This window comes from Delphinapterus leucas, chromosome 6 (assembly GCF_059928025.1).
Source record: "Delphinapterus leucas isolate spDelLeu-1000000601 "Yukka" chromosome 6, BTC_Dleu_Yukka2, whole genome shotgun sequence".
Taxonomy (NCBI): domain Eukaryota; kingdom Metazoa; phylum Chordata; class Mammalia; order Artiodactyla; family Monodontidae; genus Delphinapterus; species Delphinapterus leucas.
The window spans coordinates 56,906,153-56,924,768 of NC_143134.1; the positions used below are offsets into that span (position 1 = coordinate 56,906,153).

The following is an 18,616-nucleotide window of genomic DNA, read 5'->3' on the forward strand; positions in this document are numbered from 1 at the left end:
TATGTCTGTAAGTCTATTTCTTTCTTTCTTTCTTCTTTTTCTCAGGAAGAAAGAGTCTGTTTAATGACACGGCTGGGTCTGGTTACAAACATCAGAAACTGCAAAAGGAAGACAGGCAGTTACATGGACGGCTGCATGAAGATGGCACAGGAGGGACACAAGTACAGTAGCCACAGCAGCAAAACATCCTTGAGGAAGATACACATGACCACGAGGCACACATGGCGGGTCCCCAGCAACATCGATCTAGATGGGTGGACGGGACCGACTGCCAGCCAGCAGCCAGGAGGGGAAGGGGAGGGAAGGCGCTGGGCGCTCAGAGCTCCAGGATGAGATGTCATCACTGCCCCACTGACAGCACCCTGGATCCCCCTCCCACTGGGGCTATCTTAGCGGCAAAGGCAGAGCTGGCATTTGAAGTTCCTTGACCATGGCCGCTCCCCCAGTGCAGTCAGCCTGTCCAGGACTCCTGGCCCCCTCTCTCTGCACCTTGGCCATTTGGGGGCAAGTCAGGGAGGCACATCCTTTTGTTGGGGGTAGAGGTATGGACAGCCAAAGCCTTTTTGCCTGAAGTGGGAAGCAGGAATGTGGGGAGCTGGTCAGAGAGAATGAGCTGGGCTTTGCCGGCAAGATGGGTCACCCCAACCCTGCCCATGCAGGCCCAGGTCGTCTCTGTGCTGATGTGGGACCCTTGTCATCTCTGCCAGAACACTGTTCTCTGCCTGGAAGCTACCAGGACCCCTCAGTGGGCAGAACCGAGGCTTCACGCGTGCCTCTGGGCCCTCCGTGAGTCTATTCTGTTTTGTAAATAAGTTCCTAGTATTTTTACTTACTCCCTGGGCAAGTTATTTAATGTCTATATTTCCTCATGCATAAAATATCCATCTTGCAGAGTCATTTAAGATTAATTATCATTTGCCACAACTATTTATCAAGCATTTACTATTGGTCAGTCACTATGCTAAGAACTTTCATTGTCTACTACTCCAGCCATACAGGTGAATTGTCATTGTGCTGTCTCATGAGATAATGTATGTAAAGCCTCTGTCATAGTGACTGACGTGTACTTGGACAGGGGTTGGCAGACTGCAGCCCTTGGGCCAAATCCAGCCTGATGCCTATTTTTATAAGTTAAGTTTTGTTGGAACACAGCCATGCCCATTTATTTACTCTTTTCTGTGGCTGCTTTTGCTATAATGGCAGAACTGAAGAGTTGTGACAGAGACCATATGGCCTGCAAAGAGAAAAATATTTGCTATCTGATCCTTTACAGAAAAAATTCACCAACTCTTATAGTAGGAGACCAACAAAAGTTACTTGGATGTACCTTTTTTTGGCCATGCCTCGCAGCATGCGGAATCTTAGTTCCCTGACCAGGGATCAAACCCGGGCCCCCTGCAGTGGAAGCCTGGAGCCCTAACCACTGGACCACCAGGGAAGTCTCCAACTTTGATGTACTTTTTATCCAAATAGGAGGCCAGAAAAATAAAGCACACGAGCAGGGCTAGATAGTGGGTCACAAATGACTACTTCCAAGGGTGAAAAGATTTTTACCAAAAAATAAAAATACGGCTTCCCTGGTGGTGCAGTGGTTGAGGGTCCGCCTGCCGATGCAGGGCACACGGGTTCGTGCCCCGGTCCGGGAAGATCCTACATGCTACGGAGCAGCTGGGCCCGTGAGCCATGGCCGCTGAGCCTGCGCATCCGGAGCCTGTGCTCCGCAACGGGAGGGGCCACAACAGTGAGAGGCCCGCGTACCACAAAAAAATAAATAAATAAGAATAAAACAAAGGAAGAATAACAGAAATGGATGTAAATAGAGATCCTAATTTGTGACTTCCAGCTACATTGCCTACTGCAGAGTGAGCAGCCTCTAATACAGAGTGGCAAGCAACACGCTCATAGAAGAATTAGAATTCTCTGGAGAGAGCCAGGTAGCAAGTACTCAGTGAATAGGTTAAGGATGTAGAGCAGAAATCTGTTTATCATGGAAAATCTCAGGAGGCAGAGTGGAAAGATTTGTAAAGGAAGAGCAAGAGCATTGGTGGCTCTAGAACGTTTATAACAGAAGGAACTCAGGAGTGTCACTGGTTGAAAAAAATGTCACTTATCCATACCAAAGAATGAGTGTAACTGAAGGAGATCCTAGGAAATCTGAAGCTGTTCCCTAACATCCCATAGGCACTCTCAACCTCTCCACTATTGGGAGGTTGGGAGTGGGAAAGGGAAGCAAAAGTGTGGGCATCACAAAAAGCCATTACAGAAAGGACTTATATTTTGAAAAGTGACTGAAGACGATGACAGGAATGATAAACATGGTGGTATCATCTGGCTTCATGATTTTCAAAAGGATTCTTATTATACACTTGCTTTAGCTTGGGTGTAAAAAATAAACAAGGAACCACCTGCCGTGTTGTTTCAGGGGAGTTCTGACTCATTAATATGTACTCTCATCTGTACTAGGTTTCTTTTTATCATTCAGGGTTTACAAGCTTTTTTTTACTGTGCATTTTGCCAGTCATGGCATCTCCAGAATTTTTAGGCAGAGTTCAAACTTGTTTCATATTGATAGAGTCAATATCTTAGGGTAACGCTTCTGAAGATTCCATCCTATTTGGGGGCAAAACTCAGAAGCATTTTTAACTTTACCTATTTAGATTAAGTTCAATGACAGCTTATTTTCTTTTTCACTTTGATCCTAATATTCTTCAGCTCTTTAATTTTTTAAACATATGAAAGTTATTTTAGAACTGGACTTGTAGACTGGTTTGCTCAGAAGGCACCTAAATCACAGCACTATTAGTAATGTTGTTCTGGTGAGCTGAAAATAAGGTTTTTGAGCCGAAATGTTAGAAAAGGGGTTTACTTATACAGAAAGGCCCACAATTATGTATATAATTCAGCCAGAAAACCTGTCTAAATTACCATTCATATTAAGTAAAGAAAAGGCAAAGGGCTAGTAATTTTTCACTCATTCAGTAATATTTATTGAATATCTACTGTATGCCTGCACTGTTCTGGGCACTGAGGATACAGCAAGACAAAACTCACAAAAATTCCTGCATATTCTAGTGGGGGAAGATAGACAATAAACAAGGTATATAGGAAAATAAATAATATGGTAGAGGGCGGTAAATGTTAGAAGAAAAATTATGCTGGAAAGGGGAAAGGGGGCTGCTGTGGATAGGGTATTTACAATTGTTAACAGGGATGCCAGTCAGCTTTGAACACTCTAATATAAAATGCTCTGGGGGGGGGTGTGGCTTCCCCGGTGGCACAGTGGTTAAGAATCCACCTGCCAATGCAGGGGACACGGGTTCGAGCCCTGGTCCGGGAAGATCCCACGTGCCTCAGAGCAACTAAGCCTGTGTGCCACAACTACTGAGCCCGCATACCACAACTACTGAAGCCCACGCGCCTAGAGCCCGTGCTCCACAACAAGAGAAGCCACTGCAATGAGAAGCCTGCGTACCACAAAGGAGCATAACCCCTGCTCGCTGCAACTAGAGAAAGCCCGTGCACAGCAACGAAGACCCAACGCATCCATAAATAAATAATTTTTTTTAAAAAAAGTAAAATGCTTTGGGGCTTATAAGACACTTAGCTGGAAGCTTGAAGAGGGTTCCAAGAGACAGGAATTGGAACTGGTGGTAACTTGCCCAATTTTTCTGATTACTGAAGACCTTATGCATAGGCAGAACATTATTTCATCCCCAGCCTCCCCTATCTTCTTCACCTCCACTACCACTTCTCCCTGCCACTTGCTTTGAATTTACCCAATTGAAGTGAAAAGGGGGGGGAAGTGTTAGAACTATTTTTGCTTACATTTTGAGCCTGATGCATTTTTTAAAAAATATAAATTCTGATGAGTTCTAGAAATGGAAGCCATGTAAGAGCTAAATTCCCATAGCTTTTGCTATTGCAGGTAAACTGATCACTGAATCCACCCTAGAATTTCTTTCCATTTGAGATACAGCACAGAGTCCTAGAAGGAAATGAGTCAAGAGTTTTGAGTTTTGGGTACCAGGCATGCCACTACCTACCTAGGCAACCGGAATCAGGTCCTCAGCTGAGAAACTCTAAAGCGCCGTGATTCTTCTTCTTTTTAATCAATTCAAGTCATTAATTACATAAACCTGATGAAATATAGCTTCCCTTTTTGTTTCAGGAAGTAAATATTCATGGCTAAGTTGATTAAACTGGGTTTTGTGTATGAATTAAACAGAATATGGATGTTATGACTGAGTTACATGACTCTTTGGTCTCCAGGAATGTTTTTCATTAGGAGCATGTATCAAATTCTTTGCGTATATTTATAATTTACATCAAAGTGGATTTTTAAGTGTAGAAAAGATTAATTTGCATAAGTTAATATCAATTTTGATTAAAATTTGAATAGCTTTAGAAAACTAGAATATTTATTTAAGATCAGTTTAGGGAAACTGTATTTTTTTGCTTTTTGACCACAGCATTATACATGAATAAGAACTTGGTAAATAATGATAATTATAATAGCTGTCAGGCAGTTTGATAAGTGCGTTTTATACATTAACTCAGTTAAGACTTACAAGCACCCCATGAAGTAGGTACTGTTATTTCCTCCATTTTATAGATAAGGAATCTGGAATTCAGAGAGATTAAATAACTTGCTCAAGTCCTTGAGCCTAAATTTGATCCCAGGTTTATCTGACTCTGACTGGCTCATTATCCGTATTGCTTCCCTAGGGAAGAACGTTCTCATATGAGGTGGCTAAACACTGGCAGAAGAAATTGACAAGAGATTTGGGGAGAGTTTGGTGCATTTTGTGTGAAGGCAGGGATATTGAGTAGATTACCTCAAGTGATTCCCACCTATCCCAAAGTTTGTACACCTGGAGCTGCCAGTTCTTACTTAAATTTAAAATATTATTTGTTGTAATTTATGTAACAAATGAATATCCATTAATCCGGACATTTGTGTTTTTATTTGCAAGAGAATCCTCAGTATGTCCTTCTGATCTCAGAAGATCATTCATTACAAGCCTATTCAAATAGTACATGCAAACCGCTATCAAAAAAACTAAAACTCAACTTTATTGTAACATAGCTTTTTGCCTTTACAATATGGTCCAAGAATATTATGCCTAAAGCACTTTTGATAACACTATTCCAATCTATTTCATTTGGATTTATGTATCACTTAGTGTTTTTATATATAAAGGTACTTATCTTTTCTCTTGCAAGTCATTATTAAATAGCAATTTGTTATTTCCAGGTTACTGAACACAGAGAAAAATTCTAACATTGCATGAGATATCTTATAATTTAAAAATTTTCACTGTTAGTTTCAATTAGTCTAAGAAGTGTTTTTTTACCCCCAATTAAATTTCAAGTAATATGCTGAATAGATTTCATTTAATAGTCACTCATGATTCAAAATTATAGTATGTTGGCCAGCATTAATTTATGTTCCCTCAACTTGGGCCTTTAAATAAACATATGTTTTTAAACATTGACTACGGTATACAAAAGGAAATTGTCAATTAATATATCTGCTTTCTTGAGGTCAGTAGATCACATTAGTGTAATTTAGCCATAGAAACAAGTGTTATAAAAATAGTACAGTAAAATAAAGCAGCTCTATCATGAAACTGAGCCATGTTTGGCTTTTCTATAGAGTTCCAAATCAAGTAAGTCACAATGAGAGATTATTTCCGCATAGAAGAGAATTCTCACAAAAGTATTGCATGAAAGAAGAGCTGTGTCTTAAGTGTCTAAGATATAAGAATTCTGTAGGGAAGTAAATAGGGATGTGGACTGAAGGGCCAGGGAATAATTCATGTACAAATAATCAGCACAAAGCATCAACCCTGGACACGGGTTTTGGCCCAAGGCTGGCAGATTACCAAAATTGGTACAAGTGGACTGCAGGGAAGGGTTTGGGAGGAAACATGCCCTAGTGTCTGCTAGAAGCCATCTGGTGATAATGAGGGAAGCCAGTGTCTGATGACAGAGCCAAATTACGTGGGGGAAAAAGAGAGAAATTCACAAGGAAATGGAGCCAGAGTGTGATTGAACTGAACCTAGAGCCCTATCCACCTCTGGACTTCCATTTTTGTGAGTCAGTAAAATTCCTTCTTTTTAAGGTCTTTTGAGATAAGTTTCTGATACTTGCAGCTAAAGCATCTTAAAGGAATTCTTGACATGTTAGGGATCTTTACCACCTTTTCATTATATGTGTTGTAAATATTTTCACTTCAGACCATAGATTATCTTTTGTTTACCTATCAGACTTTAAAATCTATTTAAAGTTATGAAGATTAAAACAAGTGTGGTATCAGGGTTCAACTAGGAAGACGGATCAGTGAAACAATATTTAACTCAAGAGACAGATTTAAGGATAGAAAATAATTTACATTAAGATAAAGTTGAAAAACGATGAATTTTTATTAGTGTTGCTTTGTGACTCATACCACAGCAAAATAAATTGCAATAGATTAAAGGTGTAAATGTCAAAAAGTAAAGCCATAAAAATGCTAAAATGAAAATAAAATAACTTTATAATCCTAGCACAAGAAAGATCTTTCTAGGCCTGATGCAAAAGGTAAAAACCATACAGGAAAAGATAAGATTACATTAAAATGTGTTCCATTTTTCTTGTTTAACATTTTTCAGTTGTGAAAGTAGTATATATTCATTGTGAATTCATTGTAAAACATAAAAACATCAAGCAATACAGAGTTGTATAAAATAAATAGAGTCTCCTTCTTTTCTTCAATCCCTTACTTCATAGATAACTATTTTTAATAATGTGGATTATGTATTTCCAGACCTTTATCAATACATATATACACATATAGTGTGTGTACCTAAATACATAAGTTTTTCAAAACAAGAATCATTCTTAGTAATATTTTGCATCTAGTCTTTCTCCCTGAGCACTATATCATGGACATCTTTCTTTGTCAGCATATATAGAGCTACTTTACTGTTTTTAACATCTGCCTTGTATATTCCATTATATGAATGAACGATAATGTATTTAATCAACCACTTACTAATGTATATTTTGGATTTTTCTAGCTTGGGAAACTTCCTTACACAAAAGGTTGTAATTAATATATGAAGGTATACTATTATTAATATAACCAGTTTTTTCAAATCAATAATAAAAATATAAGCAGCACATTTACATAAGAAATAACGTAAAATATGATATTTATATGGGAAAAATGGACAAAAACAATGCAGGACAATTCAGATGAATACAAACAGCAAATAAATATATACAAATATATGGCAAATAAATATTTGCATTTACCGGTAATAGGGAAAAACACAAATTAAAACAGTGAGATATTGCCTTTCATCCAGTAGATCAGCAAAGGGGGGGGGAAAGGAATAAAAAAAGAGAAAGAAGTGGTGTTGGGAAAAAGGCACTTTTATAAACTAAAAGAGAAGTGTTAATTCGTGGTACTTTTAGCAGGGCAATTTGGCAGTGTTTATTAAATGGCTTAAAACTATGCATAACTTTTATCCAATGAGTCTATTTGCAGAAATTTTAACGAAGAAAGTAAGGCTACATCTTAGTTTTTAGTTAAGGTAATTACAGGATTGTTTAAATCCAATAGTTTAAAAATAATTTAAAATAGTAAATATTCAACAACTTAATTGTAAAACGTCTATGAGATGGACTCCTATGCATCATATTAAGAATCATGTTGAAAATATATTTTTATATGGAAAAGTGCAGGCTAAAAATAGTATGCACAGATGATTGCTTTTTAAATTAGTGGGAATATCCATATGCATACACATGCATAGAAAAACACTGCCACTGAGATTGGTGAGGTCATGGAGAATTTATTTTCTTCCATTCGCTTAACTGTATTTTCAATGAACACATATTATAATCATCTAACGAAAGCTTAAAATGTTTAAATGAAGGCTATGTTAAAACATAAGACAGTCTATCAGAAGTAGACTGTGAAGGAAACAAAAGCAAACGAGAACAGCAGGATTGCTATTGGTAAGAGAGGTTTGCTTACTTCCTAAGAGAACAGCAAATGACTCCCTGCCATACAAGGATGTGTTTTTGAGACTATTATCTCTTTATTCTCTTTGAGACTATCATCTCTTTTATTCTTTATTCTCAAACCAAGTGAAAAGAGAACAAAGCAATAGGAAGAAACTGGTAAGGGCCTTTCACTGATCTGGAGGGTAAGGGGTAGTAAGAAAATTAAACCTCAATTAACTCTTGAAGTAATTTTGTGTAGCAGGAGAATAGTATGGACTTCATTAAGCTGGAGAAAAACCTCATTGAGCTCTTGTTACCAGAGGAATTTTGAGACTAGTTTGGCCTGATGTGTGGGGACCATCTTGGCAGGAGACCTTTTATAAGACTTATATTCAGGGTCAATTAGAAAGAAGCCTTCCCACTTGGTCTGGGCGTAAACCAAAATATGATATATTTTGAAATGTGGTAAAAGTATTATATTTAGCTTATATGTATGCTTTCAGTAAAATCTTGCCTGAAAAAAAAGAGTATTTAACAATAGCCCCTCTATGTTTCATATTAGAGAGAAGAGGGATGTAAAAATGTGTTAATCTACCTCTTGGTTAATCATCCCTTCTCCTGAAGTCCAGTTTTTGGGTTGTGTGGCCCTAATCAACATAACACCAAACATTATTTATAGCCATGAAGCAAAGGAACAATGACCAGAATGCTGAATTTGAAACCTAAAGCTACATCAAACCCAGCAAAACTATTAAGCACATACATGACTAATGGGCAAGTGCCTTTTGCAAGTTGGGCTGTTATGTTTAGATTTTTGCTATAGCTTGTTATAGCATACAAATGGTAATTCCCTGTTTGATAAATCTACAAGTGATGACCTCTTTCAAGTGCGTCACGCAGTGTGTTCTACCTACAGACATCACAAATGAAAATTAATTCCCAGGACTTCCTCCTTAATATAATAATGTAAACAAATGTAAGGTCTACTAATTCATTTGCTTAACACTGTTTGCTAAATACCTATACTGGCTGATGTAATCCATAATATCCATAACATAGTCAGATGTCAAGGTTGGCTGCCAGATAGGAAACTTTGGCTTCATGAGAGATGAAGTGACCTCATTTCCCTCTAAACTTGCCAGATCCACTCACATAGGCAATTGTTTACATTTTTAACTCTCTTTAGAAAAATATACAGAAGCTTACTATTTGACACCAGTCTTCCTGTACTTTCTTTGTAGTCTGAATCTTACTGTTGCGTTTTTAGCCTTGGCACTGTGATTTATGACTTTAGCTTTGGATTCTGATTTTAGTTTATTTTGGATCCTACCTTTGTCATACTTTTTCATTTTTGTTCCTTCCTGACCTGGTATCTTAATTCAAATTTCTGAACTTGACACCCTCCACAAGCTCCACCGACACACCTCTTAAACTGAGATATTATTTCCTAAGTCCTAGAGACTAAAACCACAGGGGAAATATTAGCTCAGCTAGAAAAGCATATGTCTTAGTCTCTAGATAGGATCTCTTCTTAGGTGGAGGGTCCTCACATAAAAACCAAAATTTGTTAATCCAAAAAACATTGTGCAAGAATTATCTGTTTGTCCAGGCTTTTCCCCCAGGGAGACAAGAAGAACCTGCTAGACTAGTTGCCATCGCTCAATTAGAAAAGACGTTCACGACACACACTTGAAACCTGTCTGTCGTTCATTCAGCGCTCATCTCCTCATTTACTCTCCCGATGCAGACACACTGGCCCGCACAGCTTGTCTGGTTCTCCGTTTATTCGAAGGAACTAAGGTTTCCTTGTACCTTGGCTCTGTTCTGGTGTCATTTCACTGTTAAAAGTCTTCTGATTTTATCACCACCCATCACTCCAGAGAAATTTATATCTGTGAACACGTGAATAATAAAGCATCAGGTACATGGTTACTTGGCATGAATTTGGCTGAATCACTCTTAGCTTATTGTGAGTAAATGAATTTAATGTCAATTTGTTTGAATTATAATGTTAAATTATTAACACCCATAACATGGGCCTAGAGCTGTTTGGGTTACTTAATAACTGAATATCTGAGAGCATCACTATAATGCTGTCATATTGTAAATGTAAATGTTTTCTTTGGTACAATTTGAGAAAACCTTAAGGCCTTAAGTTTCCCACCAGCCTGTCACAAGGCATGAAATTCCACTGGAGGGACTCATTTCTTTAAGTCTTTGAAAGGAACTCAAGACACCTAATAAAATGTATTTGTGTGTGTATGTGTGTGTGCACGCCTGTGTATTTCAAAATGTTAACGATTATCTGGAGAGAGTAGGATTATTATTGGTTATTTTTATTTTCATCATATGTTTCCCTATTTTCAAAAATTTCTATATTGAATATGTACACTTTTACTATCAGAAAAAAAAAAAGCTCTGAAAATGTTTATACATCCAAGGATGGTAAAAATCTAAAGCTACTCTCAGCAGGTAGCACCTAATTGAATATGTATTTCTCAAACCTTCTACATTAATGCCAGGTAGCTAGAAACCAGACTCCTTCAGAAATTGGTATAAGATCGCAAAGGAAGTAAATCTTGATAATGTTCTTGTTTTTAAGCGGAACACATATTCTTATAACACATTCTTTGGTATGTATCAAATGTCACACTAAAATATTTTTTAAGTTAAAAAAAATTCTGAGGGCTTCCCTGGTGGCGCAGTGGTTGAGAGTCCACCTGCCGATGCAGGGGACACGGGTTCGTGCCCGGGTCTGGGAAGACCCCACATGCCGCGGAGCGGCTGGGCCCGTGAGCCATGGCCGCTGATCCTGCGCGTCCGGAGCCTGCGCTCCGCAACGGGAGAGGCCACAACAGTGAGAGGCCCGCGTACCGCAAAAAAAAAAAGAAAACAATTCTGAAAGGGTCAAATATAAACTTATTTTCCCAGTATTGCCTAGGACTGCCATGGCAGGATTCATGCAGATGGACTTCTTTATAGATAATGCTGCTATATAAGTAGCATTTATAAAAATACTTTAGAATGTGTAAGACAGACCCATATTAGGCTACAGTTTACCCCATTTTATGGTAAAGTTTAAACAACTGAAATTCAGCTTAAAGTTGTGATGATAAGATAAGCATCATATGATATTTACTCACATCAGATTAATGCTCCTTTTCAATGTCAGGTAAATTGATCCTTGATTTCATGGGAATCCAAGGATTAAAGAAGGGCTAGGGCTTCCCTGGTGGCGCAGTGGTTGAGAGTCTGCCTGCCGATGCAGGGGACACGGGTTCGTGCCCCGGTCCGGGAAGATCCCACATGCCGCAGAGCGGCTGGGCCCATGAGCCATGGCCGCTGAGCCTGCGCGTCCAGAGCCTTTGCTCCGCAACGGGAAAGGCCACAGCAGTGAAAGGCCCGCGTACCGCAAAAAAAAAAAAAAAAAAAAAGAAGGGGTAGTTTCCTCCAAGGGTAGCTAATTGTCTATTGCATTTTCACATACATTCATGGAAAATTTATTTGTCTTCCATTTACTTATTCATCCATTCATTTACTCATGTATTTCCCACAGTGTGCTAGGCATATGCTAAATTTGTGCTAGGGATATTGTGGTGAATAAACCAGACGTGGGCCCTAACCTCACGGAGTTTATAGTCTGGTGTTTCTGGCATGCCACTCTTACCAATTGTATCTTGGGTTTTTTGTGGGGGTTTTTGAGATATAATTCACATTTCATAAAATTTAAACCCTTTAAACCCTGATTGTGTCTTCATTCATTTATTCAACTATTTATTTAGTGCTAGTTACATGTAAGGCAGTGTGTTAGATAAGTGAAATAGATATAGACCCAACCCTCAAGAGTCTTACAGGGAAGATTTACTAGATAGTAAGAATGCTAGAATTCCACTTCTTTATTTACAGTGATTAATCTTTTACCCCCCAGTTTTACTGAGATACTGACATAAATCACTGCATCAATTTAAGGTACGGCATAATGATTTGACTTACATATACTGTGAAATGATAACCGCAGTAAGTTTAGTTAGCATCTATCATCTCATATAGATACAATAAAAGGAGAAAGCAAAAAGAAAAAAACAAGTTTTTCCTTATGATGAGAACTCTTAGGATTGGTTAATCTTGTATCATCTTTACCTATCACATACCAGGATTAATTAGAATTAATCTATGCTTATACTGACTTTCCCCAGAATTGATGGATGATTATCGTCATTTTTAGCATGAAGTTCTGTTTTTGTTTTTGTTTTTTTTAATTTTTAGCCCTTTCTTTCTTAAGATTGATGGAACTCAGATCCAATAGTTTGAGTGCTCCACAGCTTTCCCTGTCACTAGGTATAGCCAGCATGGTTGATGTCTTTGTGAAGCTAGTACTCCAGCTATACCCAAGCTTTAAGGCACAGTCACCAGGGATCTTATTAAAATTTAGATTGTGATTCAGTAGCTGTGGGTTGGACCTGAGATTCTGCATTTCTAGTAAGTGCACTGGTGCTGCCCACACTGCTGGTCCGTGGACCCCACTTTGAGTACCAAGGACTTAGACCACATTTCTAGGGCTAGATCTGCTGAGCCTCTTCCTCGGGTGTTTCTGTTTGAGGGCTGCCATGTTCCTCATTCAACACAGTCTCTCCCCATCTTGGCAGCACCTTAGCCACACAATCCCTGCTCCAACTACCACCCCGACCCCGCCCCTGCCAACTCCTCAACTGGTTTCTTGTTCTTAGGACATCAAGTACTTACCTGTCCCACAGCTGTCTGACTAGAGGCCAGTTCCTAGTCTCAGTAGGAACCACTTTGTTCTGCTTTTCCTTGAGGTGCTGCCACCTGGAAGAGAGGACTGTACTGCCTCCCTCCTTTCCTTCCTTCTTCCTGGGAGACGCAGATCCTCTGTTTGTATTTATGGCCCATTAACTACCTTTACCTAAGAGATAAGAAAGAGCAATGGAAACCAACTGCCCTTTGTTCAGACTATATTTCACTGACTTTGATAGACGCCTTTCCCCTGCTCTCTATTTTCATCCAAAGTTTGCTGTTTATTTTATAGGTTTGGGAAAGGTGGGTATAGCTCAAGCCTTGTTTTGATCTTGGTTGGAAATCCTTAAGCTCTTGAGTGATTGGTAAACATTTCAGAAGCCAATAGCTACTAGACTTTGTGTTAGCTGTTTTAGGGTCACATAAACTTTGAGAATAGGAAGGAGCTTTCAAGTTTTACTTCAACCCCTTCACGTGACAGATAGGAAACAGAAGCCCATGGAGTTTCTGTACCTTAGCAAAGACTGGGATGCTGAATCCCCACACCATTATTATTATTATTATTATTATTATTTTTTGCGGTATGCGGGCCTCTTATGGTTGTGGCCTCTCCCGCTGTGGAGCACAGGCTCCGGACGCGCAGGCTCAGCGGCCGTGGGTCACGGGCCCAGCCGCTCCACGGCATGTGGGATCTTCCCGGACTGGGGCACGAACCCGTGTCCCCTGCATCGGCAGGTGGACTCTCAACCACTGCGCCGCCAGGGAAGCCCCCTCCCACACCTTTTAAATTGTGCTCCATGGTACTTAGATGTGGCTGTGCTGAGTTGCTTTTGTTTGGAGCAGTGGAGGCAAAGGCTTTCTTCCCTCCATACCTTAACTGAAGGAGCTCTATTTATGATACTTTCATCTGTTCCACATGCTAGACTTCCAGCTGATATCTTATTTGAAGAATGAGTTTTATATATAAAAAAATTTTAAACCATTTTATTTCACCATGCTACCTGCAAATTTATCTTATTTCACAGTCATATCTTTCTATTTTCATTTAATTGTAGAGTGTGAGCCAGATCTAAAATTCTACATCTGTATAAAAGCTAAGGAAAGGAAGTCTGACACTTAGAACATTTAAATATAATATTAAATACTCCTTAGTAGTGGAATTTTATGTTAGTCATCAATTCATGCTATGAAACTATACAATTTACACTTAGAAAGACAGAACTTGCATTACCCATTCAATCTCCATTATATTTTCATGATACTTTTCCAACCCTTACACTGGAAATTATACATAGCCATTGACTGATTTTCTCTTGAATCTTGTTAAATTTAACAGCTTTATTGAGCTATAATTCATTCACCATATGGTTAAACTTATGCATCAACTTGACTGGGATAAAGGACGCCTAGATAGCTGGCAAAACATTTCTGGGTGTGTCTGTCAGGGTGTTTCTGGAAGAGATTAGCATTGATTCAGTAGAATGAGGAAGGCGGGTGGGCATCGCCCAAACCGTTGAGGGCCAGAATAAACCACAAAAAGGAGGAAAGGGTGAATTCCCTTTGTCTTGAGCTGGGATGTCCAGACTAGGACCTACACCATTGACTCCCCTGATTGTCAGGCCTTCAGACTCAGACTGAATTACACCACTGGCTTTCCTGTTTCCCCAGCTTGCAGACAGCAGATTATGGGACTTCTCAGCCCTTGTGAGCCAATTCCTATAATAAATTGCCTCTTATGTATATCTTCATATATATCCTATTCTGTTTCTCTGGAAAATCCTGATTAATGCACCATATAATTCACCAATTCAAAGTATACAACTCACGCCTTTTAGTGTATTCACAGAATTGTGCAACCATCATCACTATGTAATTTCAGAACATTTTCATCACCCCAAAAAGAAATGCTGTATTCTCCATGCCCCTTTCCTCCAACCCCTGGAAACTACGGATCTACTTCCTGTCTCTGTGGATTGCCTATTTTGGATATTTTATATAAGTGGAATCATACAATATGTGGCCTTTTGTGTCTGGCTTCTTTCACTTAGCATGTTTACAAGGTTCATCCATGTTGCAGCATTTATCAGTGTTTCAGTCCTTTTGGTGGCTGAATAGTATTCTGTTGTATGGCTATACCACATTTTATATATCTCTTCATCTGTTGATGGACATTTGAGTTGTTTCCACCTTTTAGCTAATGTGAATACTACTGCTATGAACAATGGCATATAACTATTTGTGTGAGTACTAGTTTTCAATTCTCTTGGGTATATACCCAGGAGTAGAATTGCTAGGTAATATGATAATTCTATGTTTAACTTTTGAAGGAACTACCAAACTGTTTTCCATAGTGGCCGCACCATTTTACATTCCCAGTAACAGTATACAAGATTTCCAGTTTTTCTACATTCTTGCCATATATCTAGAATATATGAAGAATGCCCTTATCAGATAATAAGCTTTGCAAATATTTTCTTTCTTTCTATGGTTTGCCTTTTCACTTTCTTTCTTTTTTTAAATTGAAGTATAGTCAATTTACAATATTATATTAGTTTCAGGTGTACAGCATAGTGATTCAGTATTTTTGCAGCTTATACTCCACTATTGGTTATTATAAGATAATGGCTATAATTCCCTGTGCTATACAGTATAATCCTTGTTGCTTATCTATGTCTTTTCACTTTCTTGAAGGTGTCTTTTGAAGCAAAAAATTATACATTTTGTAATACCCAATATATCTATTTTTTCTTTAGTTGTTTGTGCTTTTGGTGTCATATCTAAAAACCATAGCCTAATCCAAGGTCCTGAAAATTTACACCTATGTTTTCTTCTAAGAGTTTTATTTAGCTCTTACGTTTAGGTCTATGATCCATTTTGAGTTAATTATTGTATATGTTGTAAAGTAGGGGTCCAACTTTACTCTTTTGCCTGTGACATCCATTTGTCCCAACATCACTTGTTGAAAAGACTTTTCTGTTGCCATTGAATTGTCTGGTATCCTTGTTGAAAATCAGTTCACTGTAAATGTCAGGGTTTCTAGACTCTCAATTTTATTTCATTGATTTATGTGTCTATCCTTGTGCCAGTACCCCACCGTCTGGATTATTATAGCTTTGTACTAAGTTTTGAAATCAGGATGTATGAGTCATCCAAATTTTTCTTCTTTTTCCAGATTATTTTGGCTATTCCGGATCCTATGCATTTCCATATTATTTTTAGGATCATCTTTTTGATTTCTACAAAGAAGACAGCTGGGATTTTGATAGGAATTGTGTTGAATGTGTAGATCAGTTTGGGGAGTATTGCCATCTTGACAATATTAAGTCTTCCAATCTATGAACATGGGATGTCTTTCCATTTATTTGGGTCTTTTAACATTTCTTTCAACAATGTTTGTAGTTTTCAGGGTACACAATTTGCATTTCTTTTGTTAAATGTATTCCTAACTATTTTATTTTTTGATGCTATGATCAATGCAATTGTTTTCTTAATTTCATTTTTGGCTTATTCTTTACTAGTGTATAGAAATATGATTTTTAAAATTTATTTTGTCCCCTACAACCTTGATGAACTTATTTATTAGTTCTAATAGTTTTGTGGATTTCTTAGGATTTTCTATATGCAACATCATGTCATCTGCAAACAAAAATTGTGTTCATTTTTTTCTTTTTATTGCCTAGTTGCCCTTGCTGGAACCTCCAATTCAATGTTGAATAGCAGTGGCAAGGGAATTCCCTGGTGGTCCAGTAGTTAGGACTCCCCGCTTTCACTGCTAAGGGCCTGGGTTCAATCCCTGGTCAGGGAACTAAGAGCCTGCAAGCTGCACAGCATGAAAGAATAGCAGGGGCAAAAGTGGAAGTTCTTGTCTTGCTCCCGGTGTTAGGGGAAAAGCAGTCGTTTACCATTAAGTATGATGTTATTTGGGGTTTTAGCTCTTTCTGTAAAGTCAATGCATATCCCAGTAGAGATGTTCGGGCTGAGGGTAGAAATAATAAGATAAAGCTCAGAAGAAAGACCTGGATTTCATTTGGAAGTCCTTAGTATTCAGATGATAGTTGAAGTTGTTGAAACTAATGAGATAGTCTAGACAGAGTGCATAGGATGAGAAGACAATTGCGGATAGACCTTTTGGGAAATATTAACCTTCAATGAACTGAGAAGCTAAGAAGAACCCTTAGAGTGGTAGTTCCTCAGCTTGGCCAAGCAGAGTTATCTGGGGAACTTCATAAAAATACAGATTCCCAAGTGCTATCCAAGGAATTCTGACTGAGGAGGGTTTGTCCTTGGCATCTGTGTTTTTAGAAACTATAGTAATTTGGTTCTCTGACCCCTTTGATCTGTACCTCTGTTCTGAATAATCAGTTTGCTTTGAAAACCTGTTTGTCTTCAGAGAGGAGGTTATACACTGACTCTTGAAACATTACTGAGTTGCAGGTGAAGTTTCACCCAGTCAGCCAAACTATAGAGTCATTGAAGTCATCTAAGAGGATGGCCTCTCTCATATCCCTGTTATCTAATTGGTTGCCCAATCTTGTCAGTCACTCTTCGGGAATATCTCTCAAGCCCATCTCCTCCAATTTTCCCACTTCTTAAGGTATTCATCCTCTTGTACCTGGTCTATATCAGTTTATCTATTTGTTCTCTATTTTTTCTCTGTAGCTGTCTCCACGCTGCCACCAATATTATCTCTTATCTGTCACATTATATCTTTGTTGAAAAACCTTTAATTGCTCTCTGTGGTCATAAGATGAAATCCAGACTCCTTTGTTTGGTGTAAATACCCTTCACTCCCTGACTCTAGCGCACTTTCCCAACATCAGCTCATGACACCTTTCTCCTTGTACCCCACAGTCTTTCACTGCTAGTGACTTCTTTGTCCCCATTTCTTGCATAATAATCTCTGACATTCTTCAAGAACCAGCTTAGACGTCCTTCTCTGTGATGTTGCCCCCAATGGTCCTCACTGACTTACTAACTTATTCCTTTGTAACTATAACAGTGCCTGCAGAATGACCAGTGTGATCCCTGATAGGTACAGCAAGAAAAAATTAGAAATTTTAAAATATATCTGTGTGTGTGTGTGTGTGTGTGTGTGTGTGTGTGTGTGTGTGTAAATTTTTAAATGCAAAGGCAGGGCAGTTCAGTGGTTAAGAAAACAGGTTCTGGAGCTAAACTGCCTGGGCTTAAATCCTGATTCTGCTACTTGCTAGCTGTCTTTGATTTGGACAATTACTTAACCATTCTGTGTCTTGGGGACTTCCCTGGCGGTCCAGTGGTTAAGATTTCACACACTGCACACACTGCAGGCAGTGCAGATTAGATCCCTGGTCAGGGAACTAAGATCCCGCGTGCTGCGAGACGTGGCCCCCCCCCCAAAAATTCTGTGTCTCAGTTTTCTCGTCTGTAAAGTGAACATCGTTCCAATCATTGATTGCTGCATTACCAACCACTCTAAAGGTTGGTAACTTAAAACACCTCTTCATTGTTATCTTCCAAAATCTAGGGGGATGACTGAACTCACTGGGTGGTTCTCATTTGGGACTCTGTCATATGCTTGTGGTCATATGGTGACTGGGAATGGAATTATCTGTAGGCTTCTTCACTCTTGAATCTCACATCTGGGCTAGGAGGGCTATAATAGCTGGGGCTCCTCTGGTATTTCTCTCTCCACGTGTCGAACTTGGGCTTCTTCTCTGGCTTCCCCCAGAACACAGCATTTAATAATAGAACATCAGAAGTCCCAGAACATTACTTCTGCTTCATTATATTAACCAAGTAAGTGACTAAGGTCAGGTCAGCTTCAAAGGACGAGGAATTAGATCTCCCGATGGGAAGTATGTCAAAGAATTTGCAGCCATTTTAAAT

The 18,616-nt window shown here is 38.8% G+C and overlaps 1 pseudogene across 1 annotated transcript in view; it reads left to right on the forward strand.

Moving 5' to 3' along the window:
* Positions 1-17,772, forward strand: part of LOC149748963 (uncharacterized) — a 28,080-nt pseudogene extending 10,308 nt beyond the window's left edge. The window contains exon 2 of the transcript XR_016393552.1: positions 46-17,772. The product of XR_016393552.1 is annotated as an uncharacterized LOC149748963 (transcript). The remainder of the gene's footprint in view (positions 1-45) is intronic.
* Positions 17,773-18,616: the final 844 nt, after the last annotated feature.